Below are 24,609 nucleotides of genomic sequence, written 5' to 3'. Positions count from 1 at the left end.
TTTACAAAGTTGTAAAACTGAAACTTTGTATGCACTGAACAATAATTGTCCAATCCTCCCATTCCCCAGCCCCTGCCAACCACCATTCTACATTCTGTTTCTATGAATTTGACTATTCTAGGTAACTTGTACAAGTGGAATTACACTGTATTTTTCCTTTTGTGACTGACTTATTTCACTTAGCGTAACATTCCCAAAGTTCACCTATGCCATATTCTGTAACAGGATTTCATTCCTTTTTAAGGCAGAATAATAGGCCATTGAATGTTTATACCACAGTTTGTTTATTTATTCTTCCCTCCATGGACACTGGGGTTGCCTCTACCCTTTGTCTATCATCAGTGATGCTGCTATGAACATGGGTATGCAGATAGCTCTGAGTCCCTGCTTGCTCTGTATTTCCTTTTAAGAAATTAAGATATAAGAATTGAAAGATCTTTATCATACATCTTATAACATCTTCCCACATTCTCGTTCTGGTTTGCACTACAATTTTAATAACATCTATTTGCTTAGCATTTCCTCTTTTTAAAAAAATGTTGTAAAGACTACATAACAGGCCGGGCATGATCGCTTATGCCTGTAATCCCAGCACTTTGAGAGGCTGAGGAGGCAGGATCATTTGAGCCCACGAGTTCGAGATTAGATTAGCTAAGGCAACAGAGTGAGACTTTGTTTCTACAAAAAATAATTTAAAAATTAGTTGGGCATAATGGTGTATGCCTGTAGTCCCACCTACTCAGGGGACTGAGGTGGGAGGGTCATTTGAGACCTGGAGGTAGAGGCTGCAGTGAGCCGTGATTACACCAGGCAGGCTGTAATCCACTGATGCATCTGAATAGAAGTAATCACATGAACAAGTCCAAGATTAAAACTGCGAAGCTCCAGCTGCAATGAGTGAGGCCAGAACTTTCTGCAGCTTTGACACTGGGGTATCACTGGACTTTTCTTAAACACTAGACTGACAATGCAGAAAATTACTCTTTTAAAGGACTTTAGAGGTACCACCGTAAGTCAACAACACTTTAGCCCCAAATTTTCCTCATAAAATTTTCTTTTTTTCCCAGTAATCCATAGGAGTCCTAAAGGTGGCCCAGCCTTGTTTGCTTTTGTGATAAAAGTGTTCAGCTGAAACGTCCTAATGCACTTAAAGATTTCTGTAGTATGCCAGGTCAGGTAGGTCAGCACTGATGCAGTGGAACTTACCAGGGCAGCGCTTATCAGGCAATGAAGGTATGGCGTGGGGTCAGGATGTCACGCCCGATGGCAGAGAGAAAGATTAGACATACACCAGCAAACAGGAGAGAGAAGTTTTGAATTTTATGCTACAAAAAAAGGATGCAAGCCAGGTCCTAGCTCCATCAACTTGAATCTGTTTCTCAAAACAACTGTTTTCCACAGATGAACACAACAGGCAGCTCATGGAAAATACCAGAACAGAGCAATGTCTCTATTCTATTGGGATCATGAGAGACAGATGAAAGTGCCAGGAATCAAGTTAATAAAATAAGTAAGCTTAAACAGCCACAAACATCACAAAACACCATTTTAATTATTGTAGATGTGACAAAAAGCAGCCAAATCCATAGAACAGTCCAGCACTCCAGGCAAAGGCTTGAATTTCACCACTGCTGGTGCAGGAAGTCCATATGGATCTGGGCTCTCTTCCAGATGACTGGTTCTTCTGACAGTCCAAGTCCAAAGAACTCTTGGAATGCCACAGCTTCCTGGTACACCTTCCCAGGTGCCCCACCCTCAACTGGTATTAAGGGTGGGTCAAGAAATCAAACACAAGCTATAAATGGCAGAGATATAGGAGATTAAACAAACCCCATGGATCCCAGCCAGGCCACATGGCATGAATGCGTACTTCATAGGTAAAGCTGCAGCCAAGTGGAGGTGGTTCCACAGTTGGAGGCCTGAGGCAGAGGCTAACTGTACTCAAGTTCATCAGAAGTCCTGGTACTACTGTGTACACAAAAAACCCATCCTACCTATTTGTAGATGGTATTGGCAGCTGTGGAAACCCTGGTAAGAACTGTAAAATCCTTAGAACCCCTCTGAGGTGGGAATCCTTCCCTCCAAGTCAAGGTTGGAGGCACATCTGAATCACCTGGAAGCCTTTATTTTGTTAATATACATATTTTTGAGACGTGGTCTCACTGTGTTGCCCAGGCTGGTCTCAAACTCCTGGGCTCAAGTGATCTGCCCACCTCAGCCTACCAAAGTGCTAGGATTACAGGCAAAAGCCACCGTGCTCGACCACCTGGAAGCCTTTAAAACCAAGGCACAACCAGAGGCTGTAGAAGAGGGAAGTGGAGTTTTTAGTGTGTATAGAGTTTCAGTTTTGCAGGATAAAAAAGTTATCAAGCTCCTTTGCACAATAACTTTGATATACTTAAACTTATTGAACTATACACTTAACATTATTGACCTATACACTTAAAACTGGTTAAGATGACAAATTTAATGTAGGTGCGTATGTGTGTGTGTGTTTGCCACAATAAAACGATACAACAGTAACAAAAGCATAAAGACCCAGAGGCCCAGGAGCAACCTCAAACCAACTGAATCAGAATTTCTGGGGATGAATGGCAGGCATCATCATCATCACGACTATTTTAATTGTAGCACAGGCATCATTATTTTTAAAAGCTGTCAAGATCATTGTCATGTGCAGCTAAGATTGAGAATCACAACTATTAATCAATGAAAGATTCTGGCTGCATAAACTCAAGAAGAATGATCAATTAACAACTGCCTGCATTAATTTCATGTGTCTACACAGATGTTCTCCAAAGAAGTTAGGTTCAGTAAGCCCTTTAGATGAGAAAGTGGCTTTTCTAGGCAAACTCTTTGACTTCACAAATATCAGATGTTTTATTCACTGAAAGTCAGAACTTTCTGAGGAGTAGCTAGCACATAAGGAAAGGGATACTTTTTGAAATTACATGAACGCTGACAGCCAGGAGGATACCATGTGGTAACTGACTATGGGCCTACAGAGAAAGTATTCTTTCAGTGACGCCAGACTTACAGCCAGCAAGTAGTTCACCCATTTTGAAAATCTGGTTTATTATTTTCAACTGCCAGGAAATGAGAGCCAAACATACTCGGTATATATAGGCCAGATAAGAAATTGTTTGAATAGTCAGACAAGGTGTCTCAGAACTGCAGCTTGGGGTGAGGCAGGTGTCATGACTCAAGTTCCTACAGAGACCAAGAGGGTAAATGGGGAAAGTGAACCAGTTGGAACTGTGGCCACTGAAGGCCTCGTGTCCTGTTTAAAGGACCACTCTAACCCCACTGTTACACTGCAGAAAGTGGGTCCACTGTCACCTGAGTTCCCAACTTTTCAGAAAAATCCTGGACATCTGGATGTTCATGTAAAGTTTTCCAAGTTTTAAATATTGGAAATTAATCCAATTAAAAACCAAAGCTGTGCGCAGCAGTGTGCACCTATAATCCCAGCTACCCAGGAGGCTGAGGGAGGAGGATCACTTTAGCCCAGGAGTTCAGCCTGAGCAACATAGTGAGGCTCCATCTCTAAATCAACAAGAACAACAACAATCTATGGGCCAAACAAAGCACAGCTTCACGAGAGATTGGGCTTCTTTGCTGCTGGTTATTACCTCTGGTGTATAGCAACAGGGAGACCTGGATTCTAGCCTTGACTTAGCAAGTTGTGTAGCTTCACAACCAACTTCTCTGGAATCTATCTTGAAAAATAAAAGGCTTATGAGAGTATCTTGAATGTCAGGCCTATGATTACTTATTCTCTATTAGGGAGAAATGCAGGGTCCCCGGGTTGAGTGAGATTTCAAACACACAACTGAGAAATCCTAAGATCTTAACACCTAGGCATGAACATGCCAGACCCAATGGCTCCTTCCCTACCCAGTTGGTTTCAAGCTGACAAAGTATAATTTTTCTTGGAATAGATTTAGCCAGTTTAAAAATTTTGATTTGTAACTATCTATGCATGATTTTCAATAAATGTTTTCTAGATTTCCAGAGACTTTTATGGTGATTTAAATTACCAAACCGCAAAGTCCCCTTATAGGATCAGACTCCGTCTAGAAGCAAGAAGTGATTAGAGTGTAGTAGACAATGTTCTAGGCTAGGAATCTAGAGACATGGCTCTCAGTAACCAACTCTGTGAATCTCTCTCTCTCCCTCTCTCCCTCTCTCCCTCCCTCTCCCTCTCCCTTCCTCTCCCTCTCCCTCTCCCTCTCTCTCTCCCTCTCCCTCAGATAGGGTCTTGCTTTGTTGCCCAGGCTGGAGCACACTGTCGCAATCACAGCCTACTGCAGCCTCGAACTCCTAGGCTCAAGCAATCTTCCTGCCTCAGCCTTTTAAGTAGCTCGAACCACAGGATTGCAATTATTGAACCTACAGTAGGCATGCTTCTTTAGAAGGAAAGTATACGTGGATTCTTAAGCAACTGGATAATGAAAAGTGATCCTGATTTTAGGACTTCATCATGGACTGCTATGGTAGGCAGAATTCTGAAGATGTCCCAAGATTCCTGTCCCCTAGTTATTCAAACATCGATTGTGAAGGGAAATTGCAGATGCAATTGAAGTCCCAAGTCAATGAATCTTAAGATACAGGAGATTATCCAAGTAGGTTTGGCCCAGGCAGGTGAATCTTTTAAAAAGCAGAGTTTTTATTCTCTGCCTGGCAGTAGAAGAGGAAGGCAGAGAGATTCAAAGCACGAGGGGGATTCAATGCATCTTGCAGGCTTGAAGATGGGTGTGTGGGGTTCCATGTGAGAAGAAATGTAGGCTGCCTCTGGGAGCAGAGAGGGCAGCTCTGGGTGAGAGCCAGTAAGGAAATGGGGACTTCATCCTACAACCACAAGAAACTGAATTCAAACAACAACAAGAAGGAGCTGAATTCAACCAACAACAAGAAGGAACTTCGAAGTAGAATCCCCTAGAGCCTCCAGATAAGAGCCCAGCTCAGTCTACACCTTGATTTCAGCTTTGTGAGGTCTTAGGTAGAGAACCCAATGATGCCATGCACAGCCGTGACCTAGAGTATTGTGAGCTAATAAATAAGTGCTGCTTCAAGACACTTCATTTGTAATAATTTCTTATGCAGCAATAGAAAACTAACACAACTGCCAGCACCACATATTGGGAAGGTTATGGAACAAAATGGTACCACACTTTGGAAAATGGTATGGAAAATCAAACACACATCCACCTTATGAGGTAGCATTTTACTCTTAGGTATTTACCCAAGAAAAATGGAAACATATGTCTACAAAAATACTTGTACAGTAATATCTGTAGCAGCTTTATTCATAATAGCCCCAAACTAGACACAGTCCAAATGTCCATCAGTAGGAGAATGGATAAACAATGAACTATTAATACAAGCAACAACACAGATAAAGTTCAGAAACCTTACATTGAGTGACAAATATCAACAAAAAAGAGTATATATTGTGTTATTTCATTTAACGAATTTCTAGGATAGAAAAAACTAATCTATGGTGAAATAAATCAGAACAGTAGGTGCCTGGAGGTGCAGAGCGGACTGGAAAGGGGCACAAAGAAACTTTATCTGGTGATGAAAATGGATTATATTTGCCGGGCGCAGTGGCTCACGCCTGTAATCCCACCCAGCGCTTTGGGAGGCCGAGGTGGGCCGATCATCAGGTCAGGAGATCGAGACCATCCTGGCTAACATGGTGAAACCCCGTCTCTACTAAAAATACAAAAAAATTAGCCGGGTGTGGTGGCGGGCGCCTGTATTCCCAGCTACTTGGTAGGCTGAGGCAGAAGAATGGCGTGAATCCAGGAGGTGGAGCTTGCGTGAGCCGAGATCGCGCCACTGCACTCCAGCCTGGGCGACAGAGCGAGACTCCGTCTCAAAAAAAAAAAAAAAAAAAAAAAAAAAAAAAAAAAAAAAAAAGAAAAGAAAATGGATTATAGTTTGATAGGGATGTGGATTACACAAGTGAATACATTTGTCAGGATTCATGGAACTGGAATACTCAAGAGTCACACATTTTATATAAATTATCTCTCAATAAAAATATCTTTAAAAACAAATTAAGCCGGGTACAGTGGCTCACACCTGTAATCCTAGCACTTTGGGAGGCTGAGGCAGGAGGATCACTTGAGGCCAGGAGTTCAAGACAAGCTTGGGTAACAGTGAGACCCTGTCTTTACAAAACATAAAAAATTAAGCCGGCATGGTGGTACATGCCGGTAGTCCCATTTACTCAGGAAGCTGGGGTGGGAGGATTACTTGAGACCAGTTCAGGGCTGCAGTGAGCTATGATTGTGCTCCTGCACTTCAGCCTGGGTGACAGAGTGAGACTCTGTCTCAAAAAACAAAATAACCACCCACAAATGAAAAAAAATGATTCATCAGGCCAGGCACAGTGGCTCATGTCTATAATCCCAGCACTTTGGGAGGCTGAGGCAGGTGGATTACCTGAGGTCAGGAGTTTGAGACCAGCCTGACCAACATGGTGAAACCCCGTCTCTACTAAAAATACAAAAATTAGCTGGGTGTAGTGGCAGGTGCCTGTAATCTCAGCTACTCGGGAGGCTGAGGCAGACGAATCATTTGAATCTGGGAGGCGGAGGTTGCAGTGAGCCGAGATTGCTCCACTGCACTCCAGCCCAGGCAACAGAGCAAGACTCCATCTCAAAAAAAATTAATTAAAATAAATATGAAAAATAATGCAACCAGTATGTGATAGACTAGTTATCGCTGAGGTGTCGATGACTCTCTCCTAGGGGTAGCTATTTAAAAACAGACAGGGTAAGAGTTAACTCAAATGAATGAGTCCCTCATAGAGGGATAAGGGACCCTAAGCAGCTGGGTGAAAGATTTTTGGGCAGTGAGACCTCTACAGAGGACCTCAAATCACTCTATGCACTTAATCAGATAGTCCTGCAAAGGGCTCCTTGTGGGTTTATTCTATGCCCAAGTGCAAATTGCTAAAAGATGAATGGTGAAGATGCTGATGGTGCTGGAGCTTCCCAAGCAAGAAGAGCTCTGGAGGGGGCTGGGGTGCACAGAGGCGGGTGGCAGTGCCCTGACGTGGGTGAGAGAGGTGTGTGTGAGGTGGGGAGGGGCAGTGAGCTTCACACTCTTGAGTCTGGTGGCCTCCGTGTGATACCCAGCATCTGAGCACAGCCTCTGGGAATACCCCTGCACAGCTTCATTCTTGGTTTATTCAGCATATGCATGTTTTAGATGGGTTGCTTCTGTCAAAATGAACCCATCTTTTCTTGTTTTGTAAAAAAGGCTTCTCAGGCTGGGTGCGGTGGCTCATGCCTGTAATCCCAGCACTTTGGGAGGCCAAGAAGGGTGGATCACCTGATGTCAGGAGTTCAAGACCAGCTTGGCCAACATGGCAAAACCCCATCTCTACTAAAAATACAAAAATTAGCTGGGTGTGGTGGCGCACACCTGTAGTCCCAGCTACTTTGGAGACTGAGGCAGGAGAATCGCTTGAACCTGGGAGGCGGAGGTTGCAGTGAGCCAAGGTCATGCCACAGCACTTCAGCCTGGGCAACAGAGCAAGACTCTAGCTCATAAATAAATAAATAAATGCTTCTGAAAGCCCACAGCAACTTCACTGGATTTCTGATATATACTTTGGTGCTTGTTACATATACGTAAGAATTGCAAAGAGAGCCAACAACTGTAGGCTAAAATCTCAGTTTGTCTAACATATGGCTCTAAACCCAAATGACCAATATGAAAAGTAATGTTTTAAACTATGGGCTGTACTTTTTCCAAAGGAGCCCAGATGGCTAGATGGTGGGGGAGTAAAGAACTCAGTCATGGGGCCTGGCCTCTTGGCAAGGTGCCTGGGGTCTGCTGTTGGCTTCTGTCCTCAGAAAGTTCCACCTGTAAGTGGGGAGTGATCCATCCACTTGAGGCTCTCTAGTGAGGAAGAGTCAGTTCACGTCGGGAAGTGCTTTGAGGGAGAGGAGAGGTGGCTGAAGGATGGGCCTTGACTATTCACAATGAGGGTTCCAATGAGACAATTTAATCAGAGGGGACACCAGAACCAAGCTTTTCATGCTAGGGGACCAACCGAGAAGGAAGAATGGGATCTGAATGAGGTCCACTTTTAGATGAGCCTTTTTTTTTTTTTTTTTGGTTTGTTTAATCATAACAGTGTTTTGAAAAGGCTTTACCAGTGAGTCAGTGGTGGGTTTCGCTAAGTCCACCACAAATTAGTTACACATTCCCTAATTGTTTCCAAAAAAAGATTTACTATGAAATGACACAAAGTGCAATTGAATCCTTGGGTTTTGTTTTTGTGCGTGGTATGTATCCGATGTGTCAGTTTTGCAATCTGCTTGGTTTTGATATTGAAAAATGTTTGATGTTTTGGCTTCCAGTTGAATTGACACTATTCATCTGTTTATCCATCCAAAGGTACCTATGTTAGTTACTAGTTGGATCCTACCAAGCACACATGCGGGCATGTGCACACGCACACAAACACACACACACATACACACATGGGAGGGGGTTTGGAAGGGTAGCATCCTGCAGGAATGCTTGATGTAACATTTACCACACTATTATATATAGTTCACTGTTCCTGCTCTGTATTGCTCACTTGACAGTGAGGTTCTGGATGGTATGAAACAGTTTGTCCAGTTTATCCTCCATTCTTAATACTTAACAGAGTATCTGACACATACTAGGCAAAAATAAATATTTTTAGTCTTGCTATTTCCTGTTATGTTCTTTATGGAGATGGAAACCAGCAATGTAAATCTTTTTCTACTTAAAGATACTGACTCATTGCTCAATCTCTCACATCCAGCCACATAGCCTTTCCTTTGATTTTCCATTTTTAGAACCTCCTCTGAGGGCTCTTTCAGAAATGAAGCAGGAATTTCTGTAATGATTTCATTAATTCCAACTAAGGCAGCAAACATAAGTCACCAAGGCTTGAGGTTTGAAACCCTGTAATTTGGTGTTCAGCTTCACATCCTCACAGTCGGTGGATGCTAAGCAGATCTGATCTGTGCTTTCCTAATTTTCACAATTGTTGTGGGATTGTGGGAAGTTATTATAAAATGCATGGAAGAGCACTTTGGTAACTACAAAGCAGGTATTGCTATCGACTTCATTTTATCAATGTGGAAAAGTCCAGAGGCAAAGTGATTTGCCCTGGCTTATGCTGGAGCCCAAACCAATGGTTTCCCAACAGCCCAATGAACGTGCTGAACTCCATGGAGAGGACCAGTTCCAGGACTGTCTCCACTTGATCAGAAGGGAACACCCAGCTGGCACTGATCTTAGAATATGTATCCTTGGGAAGGGTCCTGAAACCAGCCCAGTCTGCAGGGGACCAGGTGTTGACCACTAGCTTGTCTTACTTGGGCCCGGAGACAGTTTGTTCTCTTTGTATCTTTATATCAGAAAATCCAACAGTCACAAAGCAGAGAAGCAGGTTTCTTCTATAATTAGCATAACAGGCCAATGGATGTCACTGTTGCACCACAGAAACAGAATCTAAACTCCAAGGGGACCCCCCCCCCCCCACCCCCAAGCAGCAGCACCCTCACTATTTGGGAACATTAGGAGAGCAGAGCACACTTTGAACCAAAAGAAAGCAATTATAAATGAGTAACAGATATTCCATTTAAAAATGTTAGCGCTAGTAATGAGCAGGCATATTCAGGGACAAGTTAAGGCAAATAGCTTTGAACATCATGAATGGCTATAAATGAGTGTATATGTCATTTACCAGGAGGAAAAGTCACAAAATGAATCAAACCAAGTCTTTTGACTTCAAATACTGTGTTTGTTTCACTCTGCCTCTCACAATGTTCAAAATTATTTTAGAAAATACGTTGATACTTAGATTAAGACTTCTCACCATCTATCAACGGCCTTACATAAATATTTTGGAAAGAACTTAATCCTCAACCTAGTATAATGATCAAATGAATATGTGTGTGTATATATATATATATATATATATATATATATATATATATATATATATGTAGAGAGAGAGAGAGAGAGAGAGAGAGTTTCGCTCTTGTTGCCCAGGCTGGAGTGCAATGGCATGATCTTGGCTCACTGCAACCTTCATCTCTTGGGTTCAAGCAATTCTCCTGCCTCAGCCCTCTGAGTAGCTGGGATTACAGGCACCTGCCACCACACCCATCTAATTTTTTGTATTTTTAGTAGAGATGGTGGTTTCACTATGTTGGCCAGGCTGGTCTCGAACTCCTGACCTCAGATGATCCACCCACCTCAGCCTCCCAAAGTGCTGGGATTACAGGCATGAGCAACCGTCCCTGCTGAATATGTGTATTTATTCAGCACCTACTTTCTGCCAGGAACTATGTTTGATTTTTCACAACTCTTGAAGGTAAGATGATTATTTCCATTTTTCATGTGGGTTCAGCAAGAGTAAGTAATGTTTCCATTATGCAGCTGGTAAGAGACAGACATTGGTACAGATCCACGTCTACTGGCCTGCAAGTATGGATGTGCTCCTATTCAGTTCAAGCCTTCTTTGACATCCCACTGCATGTGCCTTATTGGAGATACTACAATAAATGCAAACCATCTCTGCTCCCAAAGAAATGTTAAGGTCTTTCACGGACAATTATATTACAGTCGAGTAAGAAGGGCTTTTTCCAGGTGCCATGCAACTCAGTGAGGGTTAGAAAGGGCCTATGACGCTGAGATATAAAGAGTCAATAAAATCCAGCAGGCAAAGAAAAATATAGTCCAAGGGCATTTAACCTGGAGGAATATCCAGTGTCTAGGTAAGAAGTGGAGAAATATTATAAATACCTGTAATTTAAATTCAGAGAAGATTTTTTAAAGGAACAATCTGTTTCTTTTAAATTGGACTGGGTGTGAACTGTTACTATTAATAACCTACTGCCCAGCAGTAATTCCTAAGAGGAACCGTAGTACAAGACTCTGCTTACATACTATGGGATGGAAAGTCAAGCCTTGTCTTGGGAATGGTGAGGGGCTCTGGTACCACAAATACACTAAAAATACTTCCATGAGTTTCCTCATAGTTGGAAATAAAGCAGGAGCAGCAGGAATAAGAAATGAGGAACTCCCTGCCAGCTCTCTTGGCGCCCTCACCATGCCTGAGTCCCTGACTCCAGACCAAGGAATCTCTGATACAGCAGGGTAAGAACGGGCCACAGCAGAATGGTCTCCACGAGTCTCTAATTTCATGAATACAAAATTGTGATTGTCTCTCTATTTTCTGGTCTAGTATAAAACCTCACATGCACAGAGAACAGACGTAAGCAGCTATGTAACTGGGTACTGGGAATCCTTTTCCATCCAGGTCCAGAACTGACTCCCCCAGCAGTGAGAAGGAAGGTGATCCTGAGAGATAAATACCAGTGACATCCCCTGGCAATTCCTATGGCCTTTGGAGCCATCACAGGTCACAGGCTATAATCATTCTTGAAATTTCTGACAATGAGACCTGTCACTGCTGTCAGACAGGCTTAACTGGCCTTTTTGGACACTTTCTTAAAATATAAGTAAATTGGGCAGCTAATCCTACACTGTTGTATCTTGTTTTTTCTTGGAGCTTTGAAGTCTGGACTTGGAGACGGAAAGGTTAAGTGAGCAACCCTAGAGAAAAGTAACACAGGAATTTCTTTGTGTTTATCTTAACAATATCCATAACTTTCCACTTTTAGCCCAGTGACATTTTTCCCTTTTTTCCTGCCCAACAGTCTTTCTTGGTCGTGGTCACATTTAATATTTTTGGATAGAAATGACAATAGGACTGAAGGTCCTCTTATTGGCCCAGAATGTAATGGTGATGCTAAAAATATATAAATGACTGAATCATTTAACAAGTATTTGCTATACCTCTGTCCTTAGCACTGTGTCTAAAGAGAACATGGTGAGTGATTAAACAAAGAGGCAGAACAATGGACTAGGGGAACTCAAGACTTCACTTGTAGCTGCAGGAACCTGAGAAGAGACTAAAGCTGCAGCTCAGGTGGGGGATATTTGCATGTAATATTGGATAAGCTATTTATTTTTCCCCTCATGCATTCTAATTTGAAATACATGAAAATGATATGTAAATATATTAGTATAATTTTCATTAAAATCATTCCTTTCTTCAACAAATACTGAGCACTGGCCAAGCATAAAGGCCAGCAGTAACCAAGCTGACTATTTTCTGAATGATTCATTTTCACCACTTTAATCCATACTTAGCCAAAGCCACATAGTATGATAGGCTGGAAGTCAGATAGTCAAATAGATCTCAAATCCTGGCTTCTCTACTAAATAGCTGTGTGACTTTGGGCTAAGCAACTTTCTCCTTTGAGCCTTAATTTTATCATTTGCAAACTGGGGATAATAAGTTAATACAATAGCATAATACAATAATTACCATCACTATATATTTCCTATAGGATAGGCAATGATGGTGGCACCCCAACTGTGAGAGGCAATCATCCTTGAACCCTCCCCCTCTTCCTCATCTCCTGTATCAAAAGAGTCACTAAATCATACTGTTTTATCTCCAAAATATTTCCCAAATCCTGTCCCCTATTTCCCATTGCCCTAGGTCAAGCCCTCATTACCTCTTGGCAAATCTAAATTGTCTCCCTGCTTTCACTCTTGTGCTCCTTTAATCCATTTTCTGCATGGCAGCCTGGGCAACATGGTGAAACGCCATCTCTACAAAAAAAGTACAAAAATTAGCTGGGCATGGTGGCACACACCTGTAGTCCCAGCTACTTGGGAGGCTGAGGTGGGAGGATCCCTTGAGTCCAGCCGGTAGAGGTTGCCAAAACAACTGGTTTAAAGAAAAACATGTCACTTCCTTACTTGAAGGCTCTCAATGGCTCCCCACCTCTTAGAATAAAGTACAAACTCTCAGAATGCCAGACAAGGTCACCTGTCTACCTCAGCAGACTTTTAACATTCCCTTCCCAACACTCAACACACACCAGGCTTTTTCACCTGTGTCTTATCTTACGCTTCAACGTTAACTGCAACACTGAATTATGCCTCTGCTTCAGTGTCCTCACCTCCTCTACCCACTTACCTAAGACTCAGTTCAGGCCAGACAACTCGAGAAAGCTTTTCTTGATTTCTCCAGCTTCTGCTGCCCAGCTGGGTTAGGAACTCTCTACCCAAGCCTGTTATCATGTCTATTTTGTTACATTTACCACATTGATTGGTAATTTATCTATATATGAGTTTTTCTCCATTACTAGAGTCTTCTATTTAAGGCAAAAACCATGCCTTACTCATCTTTGTATCCCCATAACCTAGCACAGTTCATGGCATGTTGCAAAGGCTCAATAAATAAAATGAACGAGCTGAGCATGGTGGCTCAGCTAAGCCATAGGCCCAGCACTTTGGGAAGCTGAGGTGGGCAGATCACTTGAGTCTGGGAGTCTGAGACCAGCCTGTGCAACATGGAAAAACCGTGTCCCTACTGAAAATACAAAAATTAGCCAGGTGTGGTGGCATGGCCCTGTAGTCCCAGCTACTCAGTAGGCTGAGGTGGGAGGATCCTTCGAGCCCAGGAGGTGGAGGTTGCAGTGAGCTTAGATGGTGCCACTGTACTCCAGCCTGAGTGACAAAGTGAGACTGTGTCTCAAAAAAATTAATTAGTTAAATAAAATGAATGAAGAAATGAAGACAAGAATGTGACTCTGCAGTTCATGCTTTTTGCATATACCACATGTCATACCACATGTCATATATCTAGAATGCTGGTTCTCAACCAGGGGCAATTTTGCTCCCAGAGGACATCCTGCAATGTCTGGAGACACCTGGGTTGTCACAATTGGGGGAGGAGGCTATGCTTCTACCATTTATTGGGTAAAGGCCAAGGATGCTACTAAGCATCCTTTAATGGCCAGGGCAGACCCCAACAACAAAGAACTATCCAACCCCAAACAGTAACAGCACCAAGGCTGAAAAATCCTGATCTAGAACAAGGTCTGGCACATGGAAGAATTCAATATAGGATTCCTAACCCTGACCGCTTAGTGGTACAAGTGGCAGAAATGATCATCATACTTGATATAAACCATATAATTGTATGGTATACTTCTTTAAGTTTACTGAGCAATTCTGCATAATATGAGCTCATTTCATAGCCTCAGACTTAAGGGAGATCAGTTCTAGCTTTGAAGTCAGACTGTAAATATAGCAAAAGTCCTACTGAGGATCAATGGAATATGATGCATGGCCCTCTCCTCCCATCTCTTGTCTCACCACACCATGATATATCTGCTCCAGGTCTACATCCCTCAACAACCAAGTAGAATGCCTGGATCATGAGGGTAAACATATATTAGCTCACCAGCTAGTATTTTTTGAGTTATATATATATGTTTTATATATGTGTGTGTATATGTATATATATACACACACACACTTATACACACCACACACATACATCACAGAGAGAGAGAGAGAGAGGGAGACTCAAGTGTATCTCTTACATCTCTTACTTTGCATGAACTCATAACCTGGAATACCCTCTCCAGGAAGGCCTGGTCTCCCTGGGATCATAAGGAAATGTAAAAATTAAAACTTTTATGCTGTTGCATGAGTTTTATTGGCCATTCGACATAGCACAGTTAAGGCAGGAGCCTGTGATATGGGACACAGGCTGAGCTACTTCTCGGGGACTTCACAGTCCCATCAACTATGTGTAGCCTATAATACATGTTTATACTGGGCAATTCTTTTCATACATGCATATTCAACCTCCCAATGTTTGGAGATGGGTGCATGACAGAGGCTGCCTAGAGGCATCAGAATCAGGACACAAGTTCTAAAGCCGCCACCATGACCCCTGCCTATAATTCAACCGCATGACCCCCTGTCTGAACCTTGAGGCAAATTTATGATCAGTTTCTCTTGGTTATCTTTAGCTTCTCTCTCAGTTGCCCTCTTATCAGTCCAGATGTCTTTTACTTTTGAGAAGAGCCATCTTTCTTGTCTCAACAACCTCCTTTTTCTTTATCTAGCTCAAATTATTAAACTGCCAAAACCAACTGCCAACACCAGGTAAGTTTGCCTCAGCCTAATACATATGAGCACAGAAATGGTTGTGTCCTTTTTTGGAATTGAATTTAACACTTAATTCATCCTAGAACACACAATTAATTCTAGAATTTCCAAGCTGAGATGAGGCATCCTGGGCCCCTTAGGTAGCTTTGAGTCCAAGTATAAATAGGAATGACCAGCTTTCTAGAAAAGATTTTCAATTGTAAAATAATGATTTTAGCCACCATTAAAACCATGGCAGGCTGAAGTGCAGGGGCAGTAAAGCTGGACGTTGTGAAGCTTCCTTTGCCAATACCCCGATTTGCTGTACAGATGACTCATATTCAAAACTGATGGTTTATGACAGAGAATTTCCCGATTGGTTACATTGCCATTAAACATATCTTTTGGGAGTTCAAGCAAATTTGTAAGGAGGAGGCTTCTACTGGTTATGCTCTTTGGCTTGGACAATTAATTCATTTATAATTTAAACAAATAGAAAATGCAGCACTAGCTGGCTTTTAGGTTTCCTGACTGCTTGCCAGCCACCCTCCCAACTATTCTTTAAGTGGTAAAGACATTAGCCATTGATATCCAAGTGTGGCAGGAAACCCAGCTACTTGACAAGCCCAGAGATTCCCTGACTTCTTGCTTATTGTTGGATGGTGGTATGGACTAAGTGGTTTTTTAAAAAAAATACTTTTACTTTTATTTTTGGTGGGTACATAGTAGGTATATATATATATATATATTTATGGGTTACATGAGATGTGTTAATACAGGCATGCAATGTGAAATAACCACATCATGGAGAATGGGATATCCATCCCCCTCAAGCATCTTTCCTTTGAATTACAAATAATCCAATTACACTCCTTAGGTGATTTTAAAATACGCGATTAAGTTATTATTGACTATAGTCACCCTGTTGTGCTTTCAAATAGCAGGTCTTATTTATTCTTTCCATTTTGTTTTTACCCATTAACCATCCTTACCTCCCCACCCAGCCCACCACTACCCTTCCCAGCCTATGGTAACATCCTTCTACTCTCTATGTCTATGAGCTCAATTGTTTTGATTTTTAAATCCCACAAATAAGTGAGAACATGCAATGTTTGTCTTTCTGTGCCTGGTTTATTTCTTAACATAGTGATCTCCAGTTCCATTCATGTTGTTGCAAATGACTGGTTCTATTCTTTTTTATGGCTAAATAGTACTCCATTGTGTATAAGTACCACATTTTCTTTATCCATTCATCTGTTGATGGACATTTAAGTTGCTTCCAAATCTTAGCTATCGTAAAGAACATTGAGGCCGGTGCAGTGGCTCATGCCTATAATCCCAGCACTTTGGGAGACTGAGATGGGTGGATCACGAGGTCAGGAGTTCAAGATCAGCCTGGCCAAGTTGCTGAAACCCCATCTCTACTAAAAACACAAAAATTAGCCGGGCGTGGTGACATGGGCCTGTAATCCCAGCTACTTGGGAGGCTGAGGCAGGAGAATTGCTTGAACCCGGGCAGCAGCAGTTGCAGTGAGCTAAGATCATACCACTGCACTCCAGCCTGGGTGACAGAGCAAGACTCCATCAAATAGATAAATAAATAAATAAATAAACTTAAAAAAAAGAATGTTGCAACAAACACAGAAGTGCAGATACCTCTTTGATACACTGATTTCCTCTCTTCGAGGTATTTACCCTGCAGTGGGATTGCTAGATTGTATAGTAGATCTCTTTTTAGTTTGTTGAGAAAGCTCCAAACTGTTCTCCACAGTGGTTGTGCTAATTTACATTCCCATTAACAGTGTATGAGGTTTCCCTTTTTTCTACACTCTCACCAGCATTTGTCATTGCCTGTCTTTTGAATATAAGCCATTTTAACTTGGGTGAGATATCTCATTGTAGTTTTGAGTTGCTGGACTAAATGTTTATGTACTCCCCAAATTCTCATGTTGAAGCCCTAACTTTCACTGTGGCCGTATTTGGAGATAAGGTCTTAAAGGTAGGGCCCTGATCAGACAGGATTAATATCCTTATAAGTAGAGACATTGGAGAGCTCATTTTTTAACTCTCTCCAAGCACATCCACCTAGGAAAAGCTATGTAAGGACATAAGGAGAAGGAAGCCACCTGCGAGCCAGGAAGAATGCCCTCACCAGAAATTGAATTCTGCAAGCACCTTGATCTTGGACTTTACAGCCACCAGAGCTGTCAAAAATACATTTCTGTTGTTTAAGCCACATGGTCTGTGGTATTTTGTTATGGCTGCCCAAGTAGACTAATGCAGATGGTGATAAGAAAGCATATTAAGGAATGTACAACCTACCAAGGTTGTGCTAATTACAATCACAGCAATCACCTAACAATTGTCCACCACAGGACAATTTTGACAGTGATTTCCTATACTTTTATCATCAAAATGCTAGATTTTAACCCAGGAATTATTTTGTATCAGATGGGGAATCAGTTATAAAGCACTCTTATCTGTATGATTTTTTAGAGTTATCCTTCTGATATTTTTCTTGATTATTTATCTAATTTGGAAGAAAAGCTAGTTTACCTTTTACAACACCATGTCAAATTTATGTAGCATAATTATCCCAAATGTTCAAAGAATTTTGCTTAAAACTACTCACTGGTTTTGATTGAAGCCCCAGGATCCAGGGAAAAGGCTGAATCCATTGCCCCACTTTTCATTAAAAATCATTTTGCTTTCTTCTGGTATTTGATGAGAGAAGCAGCTCTTTGATTTGGGGGATCTTTTTAAGACTGACTTTGTTCTTTTTTAATCCCCACTGCTCCAGGCATCATTAGCTCCTTTTAATAGAAGTTTCAATTTCCTTTTATCCCTTTGAGTATGGGTTCCAATATCCTCAAAGCAGCACCTTTTAATTGGCCAGGAAAAGGTCACCCTTCTAAGAAGAAACCATATCACACATTCTAACAAAGTCAATGTGGGTCTCTGAGATCAGAAGGAGATGGTTGCTGGGGGTGGATTCATCCCCCAGCAAAATGGTTAACTAGCTAGCTGGTGGCATGTGATTACACTTTCAGCATAATTACTATATAATTACATATACCTACTCTTATCCAACACATTCCCTGCTATAATTAGTGGCCTTTATTTAAAGTTCATTTGTCTTAAAAAATTTTGTCCTCCTTTTTTTATTTAGTCAATGGCTGAGGGGCACTGTTAATTTTGACGATAGTTTCCTATATGTGATAATTTTCTGTGATACTCTCCTATACAGCCCCCCCCATTTTAGAATTTCTAAAAAGCCCCCCCGCTTTTTAGAAAACGATATAAGGACATCTAATGTATTTTTCCACCTTCATATATCCACCACCACATGTTGCCTTGTATATTCTAGCAGTAACTTCTCCAGTTAAGTCTAAAGTTATAATCAAATCTTACATCTACATGGTCACAGTTTCTAATCAAAGAAAGCCTTTTCAGATAGATCTACTCTATTACATTTTTTCTAGTGATACAAAACCGAATCTGGATCTGGAGTGGGTACCTAAATCCTCAGTGGAGGAGGGAAGTAGTGAGCTCTTTCAAAGCGATCTGAACAAATTCATATAAACATGACTCCATCAAGATGGCAGTAAAGGGTGGGGTGAGGAGGTGGCTGCTAAAAAAAAAAATGCAGGTCTTTAACAGCCTAGCCATCCATTTCAAAGAATCACTGGCATAAAGAAATGCTCTACAATAGTTCATCTCTTACTTTCAACAGGCCACAATATTTGGTACCACAGGGATTGTTACTCAGACACTTATGAAAAGTTAAGCATTGGTTTTTTGTTTTTCTTTCTTTCTTTTTTTAAAGATATCACTCTGTCACCAAGGCTAGAGTGCAGTGGTGCACTCATAGTTCACTGCAGCCTCAGCTTCCTGGACTCAAGCAATCCTCCCATCCCAGCCTCCTTAGTGGCTGGGACCACAGGTACGCACCACCATGCCTGGGTAATTTTTTAATTTTTTGCAGAGACAGGGTCTCACTATGTTGCTCAGGGTGGTCTTGACCTCCTGGTCTCAAGTGAGCCTCCTGTCTTAGCCTCCCAAAGTGCTGGGACCATAGGTATGAGTCACTGTGCATAGCCAGCATTGTTATTTTTACACAATTCCTATCTTACAGATGGTATCATGGATAAATATTATTACAAAAACTGATATGTAAGAAAGATACTACGATACATAAAATAAAATATCTAGGTCCATAGTTTTTTTCTGTATTATTATTATTATTTGAGACAGAGTCTAGCTGTGTCTCCCAGGCTGGGATGCAGCTTGTACATGATCACTGCTCACCACAGACTCAACCTCCAGGGCTCAAGCAATCCTCCCACCTCAACCTTCCAAGTAGCTAGGACTACAGGTGCACATCACCACATCCAGCTAATTTTTGTATTTTTCTGTAGAGATGGGGTTTCACCATGTTGCCCAGGCTGGTCTTGAATTCCTGGGCTCAAGCGATCTGCCTGCCTTGGCCTCTCAAAGTGCTGGGATTACAGGTATGATCCACTCTGCCTGGCTTCCTGTATTATTGTTTGAAGAAAAATAAATTGACCAGTTGATTTCTATTTATTTTTATTAATACATAATATATGTACATAGTTATGGGATACATGTGATATTTTGTTACAGGCATAGAATGTGTAATGATTAAGTTGGAGTATTTACAGTATCTATCACCTGGAGTATTCATCATTTCTACGTGTTGGGAGTTTTTCAAGTCTCTTTTCTAGCTACTGTGAAATACACAATACATTGTTTTGAACTATAGTCACCCCACTCTGCTGTCGAACATTAGAGCGTATTCCTTTAACTGTAAGTTTGTACCCATTAACCAACGTCTCTTCATCACCACCACTCACCCACTTACCCTTCCCAGCCTTTAATATCTAACATTCGACTCTCTACCTCCATGGGATCAACTTTTTTAGCCCCCACATATGAGTGAAAACATATGATGATATTTGTCTGTCTCTACCTGGCTTATTTCACTTAACATTAAGAACCTCTAGTTCCACCCATGTTGCTGCAAATGACATGATTTCATTCTTTTTTATGGCCAAATAGTATTCCACTATGTATATATACATTTTCTTTATCCTTTTGTCTGCTGATGAACACTTAGGATTCCATATCTTGCTATTGTGAATAGCGCTCAAAATGTGAGTGCAGGTATCCCTTTGATATAATGATTTCTTTTCCTTTGGATAGATACCCAGTAGTGGGATTGCTGGCTCAAAGGGTAGTTCTATTTCCAGTTTTTCGAGAAATTGCCATACTATTTTCCACAGTGGCTGGACTAATTTACGCTCCCACCAACAGTGTATAAGAGTTGCCTTTTCTCTGCATACTTACCAACATGTGTTATTTTTTGTGCTTTTCATAATTGCCATTCCATGACCGGTTGATTTCTTTACAAACTTTCCAGAATAAAGTTCCTTAATTTCCCCTGCTTTTAAAGAATTGGATGAAATTTTAAGCTTAGCACATCTAATAGAAGTAGACCATCAAGAGCAAGGTAAGTGGCTGTCCTTATCTAGTCTTCCCTGAAGTGCCGTGTTATGTGATAAATGTCATAGTCTGAGAGCAACATGGACAATTTAGGGCATATCAAAGAAGAGGGACCTTAACAGTCCAAAATGCTAGATCATGACATGGGAATAATAGGTGAAGATTGAATTAAAGACCTTAACCTGGAAAAGAAACAATTTGGCAAGGAAATGGTGACTATTCTTAAAGATTGGAAGGTGGTAAAGTATAAAAACTATTCGATGTTTTCTGTTTGGTCCAAGAAGGATGAAAGAATTGAAGTTTTGGGACAGCAGATATGGAGTTACCATAAAGAAGAACACTGTTGCAATTCAACAGGTTCTTTTTTTAATTACATATATATATATTTATTATACTTTAAGTTCTAGGGTACATGTGCACAACATGCAGGTTTGTTACATATGTATACATGTGCCATGTTGGTGTGCTGCACCCGTTAACTCATCATTTACATTAGGTATATCTCCTAATGCTATCCCTTCCCCCTCCCTCAACGGGTTCTGAAAATGAAATAGTCTGCTTTCCTACTTAGTGAGTTCACTTTCCTTGACTGCGTTCAGATGGAAGCTAGTTGCCCACTTTGGGGGACTGTTGGAAAATGTATCAGAGAAGAAATGGAACTTCTTAAATCTTTGGTCCCCTTCTCACCCTGAAGTTCTATGAAGATGCCTATTTTGGGGAGTATGAGGCAGGCTAAGTAACCCTTATCTGAAATTCTTGGAAGAAGAAGTGTTTTGGATTTGAGATTTTTCCAGATTTTGGACTATTTGCATGTATATAATGAGATATCTTGAGAATGGGATCAAATATGAATGGTTTTAGGAATCTAGGTCTGTGGGGTTTTTCTTATATGTCTTTGTATTGGCTTTCCTAGCACACAGCTAAGGACACAATTACTTTATTTCATTAAAAGAGGCAGTATATTAAAGCAGTCTAGTTTATTTAGACAAAAACCCATACAAAGCAAACAAAAAACCAAACTCCTTTTAAGGATGTTCTCCCAGAATTATCTATCTATGCTCATCTACTTAAATAGGCTCTTTTGAAATTTCTGCATGTGTTGTGCTGGGTGGGGTAGATACAACCTTTCTGTGGCCATCGTGCTGCCCAGTTGGGACGTGGAGACCACCACTTCACCCAAGGTGGTCGACAGCTCCACTCATGGCGTCCATCAGCAGTAGAGACACTAAATAAGGTTCGAGTCCTAGGAGGCATCCTCTAGGGATGTTGAGGGTCAAACTCGAGGCTAACAGTGACCGGTGGGGAGAGGCTGGAGAGAGAAACAGCCGAAATGAAGCTGCTCCTTCAGACAACTCCCTGCTTTCTGCTGCTAGTTGAGCCACAGAGATAAGAGGTAGGGCTTATCTTTATTGACTTTTACACCATGGTTGACTGCATAATGCTATGGAAGTCACTTCATATTAATTAGTTTAGGTAAAAGACTTGTAAAAGAGATAAAGAGACAGTGTGGTGTAAATATACAGGCTTTGGAGTCAAAGAGCCAGGGTTCAAGTTCTGACTTTCTAACTGTATGACCTTGAGCAAGTAAATTACTTATCTCTCTAGGCCTCAGTCTCCTTATCTGTACAATGGAGCTAGGAATAGTTGCTGGCTCATAAGTGCTACATAAGTACTAGCTTTTATTGTTTTCACAGAAACAGAAAACTGAACCCCATTTGAACTTGCTTCTCCTTAAGTCCTGTCCAAGACACAAAAGGAACAAAAATGGCATTGAGGTAAGAATCTAGGTCACATCAGATCTGTTGCTCTGGTAATTGCAAAAGAACGTGAATCCAGATGAAATGATGCTGAAAGTGAAAGTGAATCCTATATAACTTTTAAAGGAAATAATATAAAAATGTATATCCTTGTTAATTACCCTGATTTGATTATTACACAATGTATACATGTATCAAATCATCACATTGTATCCCTTAAATATATGTAATTATTATGTTTCAATTAAAAATAAAATAAAAGTTTAAAAAAAAAAACCCATATGACCTGACATGGAAAGCTGTCCTATTTATTAAATTAAAAAGCTTGTTACGGGAGGCCGAGGTGGGCGGATCACCTGAGGTCAGGAGTTCGAGACCAGCCTGACCAACATAGAGAAACCCCGTCTCTACTAAAAATACAAAAAATTAGCCAGACATGGTGGCGCATGCCTGTTATCCCAGCTACTCGGGAGGCTGAGGCAGGAGAATTGCTTGAATCTGGGAGAGAGGTTGTGGTGAGCTGAGATGACGCCATTGCACTCCAGCCTGGGCAACAAGAGCAAAAACTCTGCCAAAAAAAAAAAAAAGAAAGAAAAAGAAAAAGCATGTTACAAAACAGTATGATCACCTTTTGGAAAAAAGGATTACTATTGACATAAATGATGGTAATACAGCAGCCTGTATATATAAAAGAAGAGAGGTGGGCTGGGTGTGGTGGCTCATGCCTATAATCCCAGCACTTTGGGAGGCTGAGGCAGGTGGGTCACCTGAGGTCAGGAGTTTGAGACCAGCCTGACCAACATGGTGAAACCCTGTCTCTACCAAAAATACAAAATTAGCCAGGCGTGGTGGCACATGCCTGTAATACCAGCTACTTTGGAGGCCGAGGCAGGAGAATGGCTTGAACCCAGGAAATCGAGGTTGCAGTGAGCTGAGAACGCGTCATTATGCTCCAGCCTGGGCAACAAGAGCAAAACTCCGTCTCAGATTAAAAAAAAGAAAAGAGCTGGAGGAATTTCTACCCAACAGTAAATAATGATTTGGGGGTAGGAGGATAATTAAGATTTCATGGGATATTCACTGTATATCTGTTATTTCTGTAAGATTTGAATTTTTATAACAAATATTAATTTTTAAATGAGAAAAATCAGTGTTTAAAAGGCAAAATAAGAAACATTATCCTATTACAGATTTTAAATTTTACTATATACTGATAACCTTAAACTGTGTGTGAGTAGGCAATTAATGATGATAGGAAAATGGATGCAGGAAATGCTTCTCTGGTCTCCTTTCAAAATGATAACAAACATCACTGTTTAGAACCCTTTTCATCATACCTTAAATCTTCCCATGAACCTGCTGAAGCAGGCATTTGTGGTTAATATTTGGGCCTTGGCAGACTTACATCCTGGTCTGAATCCTGTCTCTCTGTCTTATAACTGTATGACCTTGGGCAAGTGCTTTAATCGCTCTGTGCCTCAGTTTATCTGTCAAGTGGGGCCAATAATAATACTATAAAGGGGTGTTCTGCGGATGAATTGAGCTACTGTTTGTAAAATGCCTAGAACAGTGACTGGCATTTAACAAACACCTAATAAAGATATTAGCCATCATTCTTTTTTTTTTTTTTTTTTGAGACGGCGTCTCAAAAAATGGCACGATGGAGTGCAATGGTGCAATCTCGGCTCACCACAAGCTCCATCTCCCAGGTTCAAGCAATTCTCCTGCCTCAGCTACTGTAATCCCGAGTAGCTGGGATTAAAGGCATGCACCACTACGGCCGGCTAATTTTGAATTTCTAATAGAGATGGGGATTTCTTCATGTTGGTCAGGCTGGTCTTGAACTCCCTACCTCAGGTGATCTGCCCCCCCTCGGCCTCCCAAAGTGCTGGGATTACAGGCATGAGCCATTGCTCCTGGCCCATTCTTTTAACCTCATTTAGAGAGAAAACTCTGGATACAAATGATACATTAATCTCAAATCTCCCCTCCCCCACAAATACTCCGGAATCCTAACATTTATTCCCACTACCCTCCTCCCCCACCCAGATCAGCATTTTATCACACACTCATGGGTATTGGCTTCCATTCCTTCATAGAGCCCTTGTTCCTGGCACCTCATGCTCTAATCTATTACCTAGACTCAGTTCTTTTGAATTTTCCTTTTATCTCTTTACAGTTCGGCTTAAATGGCTTCAGTGGTTTCCCATTGCCAAAAGTTTAAATTTCAAACAACTTTGTTTGTCCCTTCACACATTGGCCTCATCCTGCCACTATGGTCCATTCACTATTCCCCAAG

The 24,609-nt window shown here is 41.3% G+C and overlaps 1 protein-coding gene across 2 annotated transcripts in view; it reads right to left on the bottom strand.

Moving 5' to 3' along the window:
* The window catches only part of SHROOM3 (shroom family member 3), a 349,443-nt gene that overhangs the window by 115,503 nt on the left and 209,331 nt on the right, over positions 1-24,609 (bottom strand). The window lies entirely within an intron of this gene.

The sequence above is a fragment of the Gorilla gorilla genome, chromosome 3, assembly GCF_029281585.2.
Source record: "Gorilla gorilla gorilla isolate KB3781 chromosome 3, NHGRI_mGorGor1-v2.1_pri, whole genome shotgun sequence".
NCBI classification, from domain to species: Eukaryota; Metazoa; Chordata; class Mammalia; order Primates; family Hominidae; genus Gorilla; species Gorilla gorilla.
The sequence above is the reverse complement of the archived record's forward strand: the minus strand, read 5'-3'. Positions and strand labels throughout refer to the sequence as shown.